Raw genomic sequence first — 15,271 nt, 5'->3', positions numbered from 1 at the left:
ACTGCAAGGAGAGCCAACCAGTCTATCCTAAAGGAAATCAGTCCTGGGTATTTATTGGAAGGACTGATGTTGAAGCTGAAACTCAAATATTTTGGCCACCTGAAGCGAAGAGCTGACTCATTGGAAAAGACCCTAATGTTGGGAAAGATTGAAGGCAGGAGGCGAAGGGGATGACAGAGGATGAGATGGCTGGATGGCATCACCAATTCAATGGACATGAGTTTGGGTAAACTCCGGGAGTTGGTGATGGACAGGGAGGCCTGGCGTGCTGCGGTTCATGGGGTTGCAAAGAGTTGGACACGACTGAGCGACTGAACTGAACTAATAGGTTGGTTATCAGTGTGATTCTGGCAATAAAATTTATAATATACATGCATACGGAAATTTGGTGATATGAAAGATTTTGAGATTTGCTTCAGAATTCTAGAGAAAAGACTAAGAGTTAAGTATGTTGCCCTGATGGTTTAGCTTGTGGGAATGCTAAGCCGAAAGGAAAACAAAGCCATATACGGTTGGAGAGGCTTGAGGAAGGAGGAGAAAAGTAAAGAGAGCTTCACCAGAAATTACCACTGGTGGGAAGAGAAGAGACCACTAGCAAAGCTAACGTAGACATTTAATCTCAGTTTCACTTGACAACTGTTTATTTGCTTTAGCTATGATGTGGAATTTTTTACTTCAACTAAATTGAAAATAAAAGGCAGGATATGCCAGAAGAGAAGGCAAATTTACATGGCAGTTTTCTTGTCCTTACATAACTGAAGTCTGGCTACAGATGGACTCAGACCTGGGAGGACCCTTCCCCCAGAAGGGATTTAGGAATCACAGTTTTCCTGACCCCTTTCCCTCCTTACTTTAAATGATGAGAACTGCCAAAGAAGGAGGGTACCAGTCCTAGGGAAAGCAAAGCTCATCTGTAAGATGGGTTTGAAAATACTGCACCTGTCTCTGAGTTGGAGTTTGGAGTTCTTGTACTTTTAATTCAAAGAAGGTGCTCCAACCCATTACATTACAGTAGGGCCTGTCAACCTTTGTGCTGAAGCGTCACAGGTCTGCCTGGGATTGGCTTGATGTGACTTTGCAAAACACAGTTTTGCCAAAGACCTATTTCAAAATCCATGCAAGAAATGCACTCCAAATTGTTCATGTTGCTTTTGAAAATAACTTTTTTATTGTTCTTAATAACTCCCTAAGTCTTAAAATTTGCATTCTAGGGCTTGTTTTTCTTGGCGGGGGGATGGGGGGGAGCGCCTGTTTGTACCCATTATCTGAGGAAACATGGAGTCGTTTGCTTTAAAATGTACATAATGTACACAATATAGTCACTTGCTTTAAACGTACATGAAGTTTGTACATAATCTGCACTACAGCATTATACTTAAGGTTTATTACAGTAACTGAAGAGGATGTGTTCCAGGACATTTGCATCCAGAAGGCATGTGGAAGATAATGTGAGAAGCGTAGCTGTGAGTTTTAAAATGTTAAAGAGAGGTACAGTGCCAAGAAACCAATTAAATCCTGTCCAGAGTGAAGTAATGACGAACATGCTGGGAACCTCAGCCTCTGAAAGTCTGGAGGAAGGCTAAAATGCTGGTTTTATAAATGCTGCCTGTGAATGAATGGCCAGAGGGAGGAATGGGTTTGGTTAAGGCAGCGGTTCTCAGCTGGGCGTTTTCTCCAGGAGACACTGGTGATGAGACCTCTTTGATTGTCACTCCTGGGAGGGTGCGGTGTGTAATTCCTGGGGTATAGCTGGTCGAGCCAGAAATATTATGAAACATCTTACAGCGGCCAAGACCCATTCCCACAACAAAGACTAATCTTGGGTCAAAATGTTAGTAGGGCAGCTGTTAGGAGTGTGGGAGGAGGGTGCTGGGAACGGAGAAGAAGATTGGGAGACAGAGACAGTGAACCAGCATGTGCTTACTTAGAGAGGATACTGGAATGGATCCTGGGAGCCACAGCCTTTAGCGGGGACCCAGGGTTGGCGGTGGGGTGGAGTGGGGAGGCGGAAGTTCTCTTCTAGCCGAGACTGAAAGGATTTCCTATCAAGGAGGCCTGGTATAGTTTCAAGGGTCTCCTTTGCTTCCCTGAGTAGTTTTAACATGTTTAAGTTTAAAATTGCTTCGACAGAGGAAGACTTTGATTCCAAAAATAAGGAGCTAAATTGAAGGTGACAGACATTTCTGTGGGCAAAGACTTGTCAAGCCAACAAAGAGATGGCTGTTAGTAAATAATTCCTGGTTTTGATTAGGGACAGAAGAGAAGGACTTTGAGGGCTTGAAGTTGGTAGTGGGCCACTGCAGAGCACAGAACGGGGTACAGAAAGGCTTCCCATGGTTTCCTGGGGGGTCCCGACTTCCTTGGAACTTGGGTGGGCAAGTGAACCATGACCAGAAGCAGCTTTGAGGTACATAAGTTTAAAAAGCCTAGCATTTGTGTAGGAATATTTTTTTCCCCTGGAGAGATTTGTAGTTATGAGTTGGGTGGTAAAAGATGATTAATATTTCAGACGAATAGAGTCCAGAAACGTCTTCTAACAATTAAAATAACCTGGGTTTAAATCCTCCGGGCTTCCACCTTCTCTTAGGCTGACTGAGAGGGTGGTGGGGAATAGCTTTGGAGTCTGTAGGAAGGACAAGTGAATCCACACTTGAAAGGCAACTGTGTTCTTTTAATATTCCAACTTGAGAATGATGCTTGTTTAGCTTCTTAAAGCATGTTTTGAGGTTTCTTCGTGCCAGGAAACGCGGAGGCTAACAGTTGGGAAGATGTATAATGCAGTTGCCGCATTCAGGGAGTTTACAGTTCCAGTCAAACACAGCACAAAATAGTAAGTCCTGGTAAAAGACGCCTAACAGAGGGGACTACAGAAGTAGAGGGTGGGGCATTGGCTCTAAACCCTTGAATACAGAATTTTTGGTAAATGGGGGAGGCATGTTGGGAAGACGAGAGGAACAAGGATTTTGGAGATGGGAAAGTGCAGAGGCACAGAATCTCTGATAATTCCTGCAGGGAAGGATCATTGAGGGGAGGTGTCTGGGAGGGGGCGGGAGGAAGAGGGGCGAGTGACGTGATGGGAAATGGGCTGGAACACGAGGTTGGGGGGGAGAGGGTAGAGGCCATCGAGAGCTGAGGAATCGGGCTGCATCCTATGGATAATAGCCAAGGAGGGGCTTTGTTCAGGTGAGCGGTAGGATCAGATCTGGGTTTTGAGGTGATTTGGCTCTAGTGAGGTTGACGGGGGCTGAAGCAGAGGGGAGGCGGAGGCTCTAACAAGCATATTCTGGTATCCTCATAGCATCTCTTCAGGTATCTTTGACGTCAGAGACAAACACACAGTGATGTATGCAGTTACAACTCTGTCAGTTTCTGTGGTCATAGTCCCTTTATATTCTGGAGTTTTCTTTTACTTCGGGGTTTAGATTCATGCTAAAATTTACATTCCCTTAGAATTACCCTCCTTAAGTAGAAAGTCTCATGTTTACAACATAACTTTTAACCCTTTGGTATCATTTAAGTTTCTTTTTGTATCTATTTTCTGCTCATTGGCTGAGGAGCCTGCCTTGCCCAGAGTGCATGAAATTTATTGTAATTAAAAGTGTCTGGAGTTTTAGTGTAATTATTCTTGTGGGGTTTTTTGGCTGCACCATGCAGCTTGCTAGATCTTAGTTCCCCAATCAGGGATCAAACCCATTCCCTTTGCAGTGGAATGGTGGAATCCCAACCACTGGACTGCCAGGGAAGTAAGTCCCTCTTGTTTTTTGTTTTTGAGAATCCATCCTTGCCCTTTTGACCCAGTTCAGGACACAATAGTGACTTTAGTCTCTGGGGACAATACTCTGTGTCCTATGAATATTCATTTCAGGAATGATACAGCTAGATACTTGTGTAGGGAATTAATTTTTCTTACTCGAAGGAAAATCATATGATGGATATTAAACTGACTACTCTCTTGGACTGAATGAGAACTCAGTACAGGTATGAGTAGGACCGAAAAGCCTTGTCCTCCTGAAATCTGGAATCTTGATTAGCCTATACTGAGCTGCCAGATATACTGATGTATAGATTCCCCTCTCCCATAGCAGTCAAGATGGCATAATACACATGCTTTTCTCAGGAGAATAATGGGCGGTGACTAAAGGCTTCTCAATGGTCCCTCACAATGGGGTTGTACCTCTCCATCTCTTACTATCCCAGAAATTTCTGAAGATCATTTGGTTAGAAGACCAAAAAAAAGGAAAAAAAAAAAAAAAAAACATGTTACACGGGAATTCATGCTTCTGGCCATGATAGAGTAAAAGACCTAACTAAACTTCCTGAATAGATAATTAAAAGTAGATGAAATCTGTGAAACAACTACTTTGAGAACCTGGACAGCAGGCAGTAGAGGACTGTAGCGATGAACCGGCACGTTCAGGCTGTCTCCTGGGACTGTGTCTTAGCAGCTCAGGCTGCCCTGACAAACCCTCAGACTGGGTGGCTTGAGCAACAGGAATTTAGGTTCTCACAGTTCTGGAGACTATAAAGTAGTCAAGGTGCTCTCAGGGTTGGTTTCTGGTGAGGCCTCTCTTCCTGGCATGTAGACGACTGTCTTCTCACTGTGTCCTCACATGCCATTTCCTCTGTGCCCACGTGGAGAGAGAGAGATCTTTGGTGTCTCTTCTTAAAAGGACACCAACCTTAGAGGATTAGAGCTGTACCATTATGACCTTATTTAACTTTATCTCCATAAAGGCCCTGTCTCTGATATATAGTCACATAGAGGGTTAGGGCTTCAACATATGAATTTGGGGGCGCACAGTTCATAATGGGCACTTTCCGAGCTAAAATGCAGAGAAGGGGAATCCCAGTCAAGGCACTGTCCTGTTACTAGGTTGCAGTGGGAGTTCGCACAGGGGGCTAGAATTTGTAGGGCAGAAAACTGAGGAAAGAGTTACACAAAGGAACAGTCACAAAAGTCTCCACAGATGTTTCCTTGCGTGTACTGCTGAAACCTCCTAAGGCTGGGCAAAGAACGGGGAGTTGCAAGCTGAACAGTTACCAGAGTGCAAAAGGGCTGGGAAACATTTGTGTTCTGAGCTGCCAGAATGGAGAGAGAAATTTAGGGCATTCAGCAGACACCTCAGAAGGGTCGCATCTTGGCAGTAGACCTAAACTAGCCGGGAGTAAAGATTACCTTAAACTCCCACCTGTAAGCTTAATAACAAGCCTTGAAAGGAGCAGCGTGATCCAGAAGTAACCCGTCACACTGAACTATCTTACACCCTGAAGGAACTGACAAAATTAAACCATTCACAGTGTAGAGTTTGCAATGTCAATCCATTAAAAAAGTTACTACTCATGGAAGGAATTAGGAAAATATGAATCATAGTCAGCAGAAACACTGATAAATAGCAATCAGAAATGACTGACAATGGGATTAGCAAAGATTTTTAAATAGTTTTTATCCATCTACTCAAATACTTAAGGAAAAACATGGATATGGTGATGAGAGGATTTGGAGATATAAAAAAAGAACCAAATGGAAATTGTAGCAGTGAAACTATACAACATCACTGGAGGGACCTAAAAGGTTGGACACAGATTAAAAGGTCTATGAACTTACAGACATTGCAGAAGAAACTAACGAAAGAAAAGTTCAAAGTGGCTACACCGTTTTGCGTTCTCAGCAACATTGCTCCGGCTTGTCAACGTCTTCACCAACACTTACTATTTGACTTCTTGATTCTAGCCGTCCTGGTGGTTTGTGACGTGGTATTTCATGGTGGTTTTATCTGAAATTTTGACAGCTGACGGCATTGAGCATATCGTCATGTGCTTGTTTGCCATGTGTATCTTCCTTGAGGAAATGTCTGTAAGTTATAAGGGTTCTTCATATATTCTGCATATTAAACTTTATGTCTCAGTTTGTGGGTTATCTTTTTGCATTCTTAATTTTTTTTCTTTTTTTGGGCAACTTAACATTTGATGGGCGTGTAGTTGATTTACAATGTTGTGCTTCAAGTGAATTATTTATATGTCACATTTCAGGTGTAGAGCCAAGTGAGTCATGCATACGTTACATATGTCCACTCTTTTTTAGATTCTTTTCCCGTATAGGCCATTACAGGTATTGAGGAGAGTTCCCTGTGCTACACTGTAGGTCCTTATTAGCTTTCTGTTTTGTATACAGTAACATGTATATGTCAATCTCAATCTCCGAATTTGTCCACCCCTGCTTCTCCTTTAGTAAACATACATTTGTTTTCTATGTCTGTGAGTCTGTTTCTGTCTTGTAAGTACGTTTTTTTGTGCTAGGTTTTAGATTCCATGTATAAGTGATATCATGATATTTATCTTTCTCTGCTGCTGCTGCTAAGTCGCTTCAGTCGTGTCCGACTCTGTGCGACCCCTTAGACGGCAGCCCACCAGGCTCCCCCGTCCCTGGGACTCTCCAGGCAAGAACACTGGAGTGGGCTGCCGTTTCCTTCTCCAGTGCATGAAAGTGAAACGTGAAAGTGAAGTCGCTCAGTCGTGTCCGACTCCTCACGACCCCATGGACTGCAGCCTACCAGGCTCCTCCGTCCATGGGATTTTCCAGGCAAGAGTGCTGGAGTGGGGTGCCATCGCCTTCTCCGTCATCTTTCTCTGACTTATTTCACTCAGCATGACAGTCTCTAGGTCCATCCATGTTGCTGCGAATGGCATTACTTCGTTCTCATTACAGCTGAGTAATATTCCAGTGTACACATGCACCACATCCTCTTTACCCATTTCTCCGTCAGCGGACATTTAGATTGCTCCCATGTCCTGACTGTTATAAATAGCAGTACAATGAACATTGGGGTGCATATAGCGTTTCAAATTACACTTTTTTCTGGATATATTCCTAGGAGTAGAAGTGCTGTATCATATTGTAACTCTACATTTAGTTTTTTGTTTTTGTTTTGTTTTTTCATTCATTTTTATTAGTTGGAGGCTAATTACTTTACAATATTGTAGTGGGTTTTGTCATACATTGACATGAATCAGCCATGGAGTTACATGTATTCCCCATCCCGATCCCCCCTCCCACCTCCCTCTCCACCCGATGCCTCTGGGTCTTCCCAGTGCACCAGGCCCGAGCACTTGTCTCACGCATCCCACCTTCAGCAGACGAATGGATAAAGAAGCTGTGGTACATATGTTTAGTTTTTTAAGGAACCTCCATACTGTTCTCCATAGTGGCTGTACCAATTCACATTCTCACCAGCAAGTGGGGAGGCCTCCCTTTTCTCCACACCCTCTCCAGCACTTATTGCTTGTAGATTTTTCGTTGTTGTTGGCTGCACTAGGCAGCTTGTGGGGTCTTAATTCCCTGACCATGGATCAAACCTGAACCTCAGCATTTAAAGCTAGAGTCCTAACCACTGACTGCCGGAGAACTCCTTGTTTGTAGGTTTTCTTGATGGTGGCCATTCTGACCAGTGTGAGGTGATAACCTCATTGTACTTTTGGTTTGCAGTTCCCTCATAAATCAGTGATGCTGATCATCTTTTCATGTGCTTTTTGATCATCTGTATGTCTTTAGAGAAATGTCTATTCATTTTAAATTGGGTTGTTTATTTTCATATTGAGCTAAATGAGCAGTTTGTTTATTTTGGAGAATCCCTTGTTGGCCACTTCATTTGCAAAAATTTCCTCCCATTCTTTGGGGTTGTCTTTTTGTTGTCTTTATGGTTTCTTTTGCTGTGCATAATCTTTTAAGTTTAATTAGGTTCCACTTGTTTATTTTGTTTTTATTTTCATTACTCTAGGGGGCGGATCAAAAAAGATTGTGCTGTAAATTACATCAGAGAGTGTTCTGCCTATGTTTTCCTCCAGGACTTTTATAGTATCTGGCCTTAAATTTAGATCTTTAATCCATTTTGAGTTTGTTTTCATGTGTAGTGTGAGGAAGTGTTCTTGCAAGTGTTCATGTAAAAGTGTTCTTTTCCATGTAGCTGTCCAGTTTCCCAGCACCACTTATTGAAGAGATGGTATTTTCTCCATTTTACATTCTTGCCTCCTTTGACATAGATTAGGTGTCATAGATGGGCACTTAGGTTTATCTCTGGACTTTGTATCCAGTTTCATCGATCTATACTTCTGTTTCTGTGTCAGTACCATACTGTTTTGATTACTGAACCTTTGTAGGATAGACTGTAGTCAGGGACCCTGATTCCTCCACCTTCATTTTTTTCCCTCAAGGTTGCTTTGGCTCTTAATGATGTCCTTCAAAGCAGAAATTTTTCTTTTTTTTTACTATTGGTGAAATCCAGTTTTTCTTTTTTGTTGTTGTTACTTTTCCTATTCACATCATATCTGAAAAGCCATTGCCTAATTCAAGGTCATCAAGATTTATGCCTATGTTTTCTTATAAGAGTTTTATAGTTCTTACAATTGGGTCTTTGATCCATTTTGCATTAATTTTTGTAAATGGCTTAAGGAGGCTTCCAAGTTCGTTTTTTGCATGTGGAGTTCAGTTGTGTCAACACTGTTTGTTAAAAAGACTGTTTCTCCTCACTCAATTGTGTTGTCACCTTGTCAAAGGTTGACAATGAGTGTGAGGGTTTATATCTGTATTCTCATGTTTGTTTTTTCTGCCATGTCACACGGCTTGTGGCATCTTAGTTCCCTAACCACACACATATGCTCCAGCAGAGCACGCGCCGAGTGCTAACCACCGGACAGCTCGAGAATTCCCTGGATTTTCAGTTCTGTTCTATTCCAGCCTTATGCCAGCTTACCCTCGAATTCTATTGCTGATGATTGCTTTGCTTATATTTTCCATTTCTTCGTATGTCAATTTCAGTATTTTGTGTTTGCCTGGGAATCTGTCCATTTATCTGTTTTGTTAGCATACAGTTGTTTATAGTATTCCCTTACAATCCTTTTCATTTCTCTAGAGGATGAGATGGCTGGATGGCATCACCAACTCGATGGACATGAGTTTGAGTAAACTCCAGTAGTTGGTGATGGACAGGGAGGCCTGGCGTGCTGTGATTCATGGGGTCGCAAAGAGTCGGATATGACTGAGCAACTGAACAGAACTGAACTAAACTGAAGTTTTGTAAATGTCTCTTCTTTTGCTTCTGTTTTAGATAATTTGAGTCTCTTTTCTTTTCCTTGGCCTGTCTGGCTAAAGACTTGCCAATTTTGTTGATTTTCTCAAGGAAACAACTTTCGGTTTATTGATTTTTTTTTCCTCTTGTTTTTCTATCTACTGAAAACCAGTAATAAAGAGAAGAATCTTATAAAGCAGCCATAGGAAAACAAAACTTGCTTGCTTTCAGCGGAAGACTTGCTTGCTTATAGAGGAAGAAGAACTACTAATATAGAACCTAAGGATACTACACTTAAAATAGCTGCATTGAATTTCTTTTAAAAATTTTGTTTAAAAAAAAAGGCATGTTTCCTTTGAGTCTAAATACTATCAGTTTGACCTTTGCTTGAGACAGTACACTTTCCCTGTCCCCAAATCCTCAGATAATACCATGTCCCAGAGTTCACGGTAGAGGTGCTGGTTTTTCCTTCCAGCACAAAAGGAAAAAATGAAGCAAAGCATAGTATGCTGTGGTCTCAGCGTAAGCAGGAGTCTGCACTGATTATGGTGCTTTTATGGAATTTTTTCCTCCTTCCTTTTAGCCTTAATCCAGTCATCATCAACCTCAACTGTGCTTTAGAATCAGCTGGGGAGTTTTTAAAAAACCACCGAAGCCCATTTCTATCCTGCTTCTGTTGCTCTTTTGTCGCCAAGTCGTGTCCGACCCTTTGTGACCCCGTGGACTGTAGCCCACCAGGCTCCTCTGTCCATGGGATTCTCCAGGCAAGAGTACTGGAATGGGTTGCCATTTCCTTCTTCAGGGATCTTCCCAACCCAGGGATCAAACCCGCATCTCCTGCTTGGCTGTGTGTGTGTGTGTGTGTGTGTAAATATATATGTATGTGTGTATGCATAGATATATAGATATAAATGTAAACTATCTATGTGTATTGTATATGTATGTATATATGCATGTTGTGTTTTTTTCACTATTATGTGAAAATTTAAAAACATTCTGAAGTGGTGAGAACAGTGATCTTTAAACTGGGTGTATGAAGACCGCTGGGGGTGGAAGACTTCTCCAGGGAACCAGCTTTAGCTGAATATCCAGGGTAGAGTTGACATCCCACGTATACTTTGTCCAGTTTCCCCATCATACGAGGTGCAAAATTGAGGTGGTTCTTGGTCATGAAACAGATACTGTCACACACACACAAACACACACACATATAAACACTGTTGGGAGAAAAAAGTTTCCCCTGTTACCTTACGTCCTAGTGGTTGGGGCCTGGGTGTTAATTGACAACTACCAGATTGAAGATCATGTCAAGGGGTTTGCAGTTCTTTGCTTTCAATAGAATTTTGAAAGGGTAAGTCATAAATGTCCGCTAAAATGTTACTTTCAATTGTCAGTTTGTCATTTTAATCAGCTATGTGCCACTAGTAGTGGTAATGTTAACTCAGTCAAAGTGTTGTTTTGAACACTCAGAGCCTTAAGGTCATAGGAAGTTAAGTTTAAACATTCTTAAAGTAAATATATACTTTGGTAGTCAAGAAATATGAGGAGATCATCAGTAATAGATCTTTAAGCATAAAAATGGACCACAGTCCAATAAACATCTTTGAAAGTAGTAGGGCTGAAAGTGTAAGCTCAAGGTGGGAGGTGGGAGGGAGGCTGAAGAGGGAGGGGACATATGTATACTTATGGTCGATTCATGTGGATGTGCGGCAGAAGTCAATACAGTGTAAAGCAATTACCCTCTAATCAAGTTTTTTAAAAAGAGTGTAACTTCGAAAAAGAAAAAAAGAATGTTGTTAGTAAGAGTGAGTTCATATATTTTTTAATGGAAAATGACAGGTCATATTGCTGTGGCCTTTAGGTTCCATTGGATTCATTTCAGAAAGTAATGTTTTACTTCAAAATATCAAGATTTACAAGTATATTGGAAATTAGGTCCTTCACAACTGCTTAAACTTATGATGAATCATTATAGATGTCAACTGAAAAGTGTAGAAGGAAGAACGTGCATTAAAAAAATTTTTTTTTAAGGGTTCGAGAAGGGAAAAGTGAAGATCACTGGTTTAGATTGCTTTGTTTCCTTCTGGAGGGCCAAGGACCATTCACTACAAGGTATTTTTATTTTAAACTTTGTCTTCACAGTTAATGAAGCAGAAATTGATTCATACTTTACAACTTCACCTGTTTTAGGACTGATAACTAATAAATGCTGCAAAAAAAAAAAAGTATGTTTAGGGAAATTGTGTGGCTATGTTTTGTATATGCACTTCCTATCCATTCCGTGTCCTTGAAGGAGAAACAAATATGTCTGTGTAGTACAAAGTTACTTTTGCTGTTGTTAATACCTATCAATACAGTTTATTTCATAGTAATAATGAAATCATTCCATTCTGACGTCAGCCTTCACTTCCTGTCAATTTTTAGTCTAATTTACCTAACCTAACTTTATAATCTATTACTAATTCTATGAATTCTCAGAAGACAGGTGGGTTCATTCTTTGGTTTGGTCAGGGGGACTGTGGGAATGTGGGGCTCTGCGCAAGCTTTGCAAGGTCCCTGTAACAGATGAGGGTTCCCATCACTGAGCACAACTTCCTCCAGGCTATGCATTATACGCTTGTTCTCTTTAATGGCCACCACAGCCATGGCAAGTTGATTCTGTCTTTTTCAGTTTACATCTGAGAGAACTGAGGCTGATGGAGGTAAGTAGCCCAAAGGCACACAGCTAGGTGGTGGGGAGCCAGGATGTATTCCTGGGGTGGTCTATCGGATGACTTCCACTTCAGCATACTGCCCTCTGGGCTCTAAGAGCAAAGAAGAGCACTCAGATGAGGAACAGAGGGAAGAACATTGGATGGAACCTGAAGAAGACCTGGGCTCAACTTCCTGGCTAGTTGTGACATCATAAGAAGCCACCATCTTCCTGTCTTAGTGTCATGGGAACTTTGCAGGATTATATGAGATTTAAACTGCAAGCAATACAGGAGTGCTTAGAAGCCCTCTTTCATACTGTCTCCTAGCTCGCTCTTTGTTGTAGAATTAATGGGAAACCATCATATCGCCTTTTGGTCACACAGTGTTCATAAAACATCATTCAGTTTTGTGGGATTGGGGACTCGGTTATGTTTTTCTGCCTCTGTTAAATCCTACAGTGATTGCATTGTCAAAGCTTGGAAGTGTGTAGAAGTGTGGAGTGTTCCTCCCTGATTTTGGCATGGGGAAAAGAACCCAGGTAGTGGATATTAGGAAAATATTTGCACATCTTTTTAGATAAATATTACCTCTGTGCATTCTAGATGTTGATCTAAAATAAATAGACTGCCAGATATTTCTCCAACGAAAATGGGTGTATTTGGGATCAGCAAAGAATTAGAAATTAGAGTCTGCAACCATGTTGGGGCATGTCCAGGTCTCCACCCAATCCAAGGTAAAGAGAACTGTTTTACAGATGGGAAAGGATGCTGGGAGGGTATAGGAAATAAAAGAGAGCATGGCTTTCCAGTGGGTCTTTGCCAGGAAACAAGTCTTCTAGTTGGGCTCCGCTACCTTGTAGGATGTGAGAGCTTCCGCTTCTGGTCTCCCAGTTTTATTCCACTGAGGTTTCTGTTTAACGTTTTGTACAGATGAGCCATGAGTTGAATGAACTCGGGTAGAGAACATCTAAGTTGTTCATGTTGAGCTCTGAATCTGGTGTCTAGAATTATGTCAGGGCGGCTTCCCCGGTGACTCACAGGTTAAAGCGTCTGCCTCCAATTCGGGAGGCCCGGGTTCTATCCCTGGGTTCAATCCCTGGGTTGGGAAGAGCGCCTGGAGAAGGAAATGGCAACCCACTCCAGTATTCTTGCCTGGAGAATCCTATGGACGGAGGAGACTGGTAGGCTACAGTCCACGGGGTCGCAAACAGTCGGACACGATTGAGTGACTTCACTTTCACTTTCAGAGTTACAAAACAAGAATACAGTGTGTATTAAAGGAATATCACTTGTTCCTTAAGGAGAAAAGAAATTTCTAAGTTCCAGCCTGGTTTCCCACTCTGCTTTCAAGAATCCAGTTAAAGCTTTTGCTGACTCATAGAATTGTTGTTTCTCCCCAGTAACTGCTTCAACTGTCTTTTCTATGTTTGTTTGCCTGCTTCTGGCTAGTCTTTTTTTTTAAGAACAATTTCAGATATTAAAAACATAAAGAATAATTAATGAGGGCCCATAAACTTACCACCTTGCTTAAGCAATAGTCAAAGGCCCTGCAGTCCCCTCCCCACACATACAGCTCCAGTGGCGAGCACCCGCCTGAAATTTGACATCTGTAATTCCCATGCCTTCTGTATACTTTACCTGCATGGATATGTCTAACTAAATGATATAAATGGTTGTTTTTGCATGCTTTAAAACTCTATATAAACAGAATAATACTAAGCATATCCATCTGCCCTCTTGATCTTTTCATTCAAAGTGGAGAGTTTTTGAGGGTTGTTCATATTGATTTAGGTAGGTCTAGTTCATTTCACTGCTGTATGGAATTCCATTATATGGAATGTGTCCGTTCAGGTTGCTTAACTAAGTGCCACAGACTGGATAGCTTACAAACACAATTTTATTTCTCACAGCTCTGGAGACTGGAAGTGTGAGATCAGGATTCCTGCGTGGTCACATTTTGATACAAGCCCTTTTCCAGCTTACAGACTAATTTTCTCTTTGGATTGAAGCCCCTCTACCTTCAATGCCTGGAGTAAAACCTGTGACCCTCCACCCCTCTCTTTGCATGTTTCTGGAAATTACTGTGGCTTCTATAAGTCCTTGGTCAAGGGTAGGGTTTGCTTGAGTCATCTCTGGCCGTCTCCTGCCAACCTGATGGGCTGGAAAATTCCTCAAAGGCCACTGAGCACATTTCACTTGCTCATCATCTGGACACAGTGACTCTACGGGCATCCTTTGAATTACCTGTGATTTCTGCAGTCACCCTACTGAAGGATTCCTAGTTGCCTTAGGCGGGGGAAATTCTGTGATTATTCTGAGACTGCTCAGCTGACTCGCTCACCTTTGTGAGCCTACATGAACTAAATTAGTTCCTGGGCTGGGACAGGTGATCTGTTTGTGGTGCTCCCTATAATTCTCCCTCTGCACTTACCTCATTGTTTTGTCGCCGCCTCTTTCGCCCTGAGGATAGAGATGTGTGATTTTTAGCTTTGTATTACTGGCCTGGCACAAAGTCGGCATGTAATGAATGCTTATTAAACATGAGCAAATGATCGCGTGGTATGACCTCTAGATCCGGAATGAACACCTGGTTTATTAGCATATTCAATCTGAAGAGGGACAGAGTGTGTGCCAGGTGTTTCTGATAGAAATTTGTGATCAGTAGCTTTTCACTCTTGAGAAAACCAGATTTTCCACAGACCGGTAGATTGAACTACACTTGGGCCAGAGTCAATTTTAGTGTATCCTCAAGCTCCACCATTCAGCACAAATAGAGCATGTGAAGAGACACCCAGAATTTTGCTCACTGGCCATGTCTATCCCAGGTAGAGACTTTATTTATTCAGCATTCGTCAGGTGCAAATATGTTTCCACATAAACAAGAGAGAAAAAGGCTGATTTTTTTCCCCTAGTGTGTTGTCACTTTGCTTACTAGTTTCCCCACAAAAAGCCTGTGTTATCTGGAAAATGACTCAATGGGGCATCATCTCCGAGGAGCCTGCATGGATGTTACACAGTCATTTTCATTTCCCAAGACAGGTATGTAAGGAGTGGATGCAGATAGTAGAGTCGTCCCCCCGCCCCCCACAGGACTGACTCCTCTATGCAGTGGTCAATGCTGGGTCACTGCGGGTGTGATGGAGAAATGCATGCGATTCTCTTCCTGACTGCGGACATGTGTAAGTCTTTTTATCACCTGAATTTGATTTCCAAGTTTGGCTCAAATCAAGGCTTTCCTAATTCTTGGATTTTACTATGTGTCATGGGGGAAACACTGACCCAGACGCTCCCTCCAAGGAAACATATAATTTGAGGAGTTCCCACTAGCTCATTGGCTATCTTTTCATTATAGGTTGTCTTGGGCCAACTTTAACAAAGTCTTGGGCCAGCCTTTAACTTAGGCTTTGTCAAAGAGATGCATTTAAAATAGACTATTATGTATTTCTATATTTGGCTGTCCTGTGTCTTAGCTGCAGCATATGAGATCTAGTTCCCTGACTGGGGATTGGACCTGGG

Source organism: Cervus canadensis, chromosome 7 (genome assembly GCF_019320065.1).
Source record: "Cervus canadensis isolate Bull #8, Minnesota chromosome 7, ASM1932006v1, whole genome shotgun sequence".
NCBI classification, from domain to species: domain Eukaryota; kingdom Metazoa; phylum Chordata; class Mammalia; order Artiodactyla; family Cervidae; genus Cervus; species Cervus canadensis.
This window is presented reverse-complemented; position numbering follows the sequence as displayed.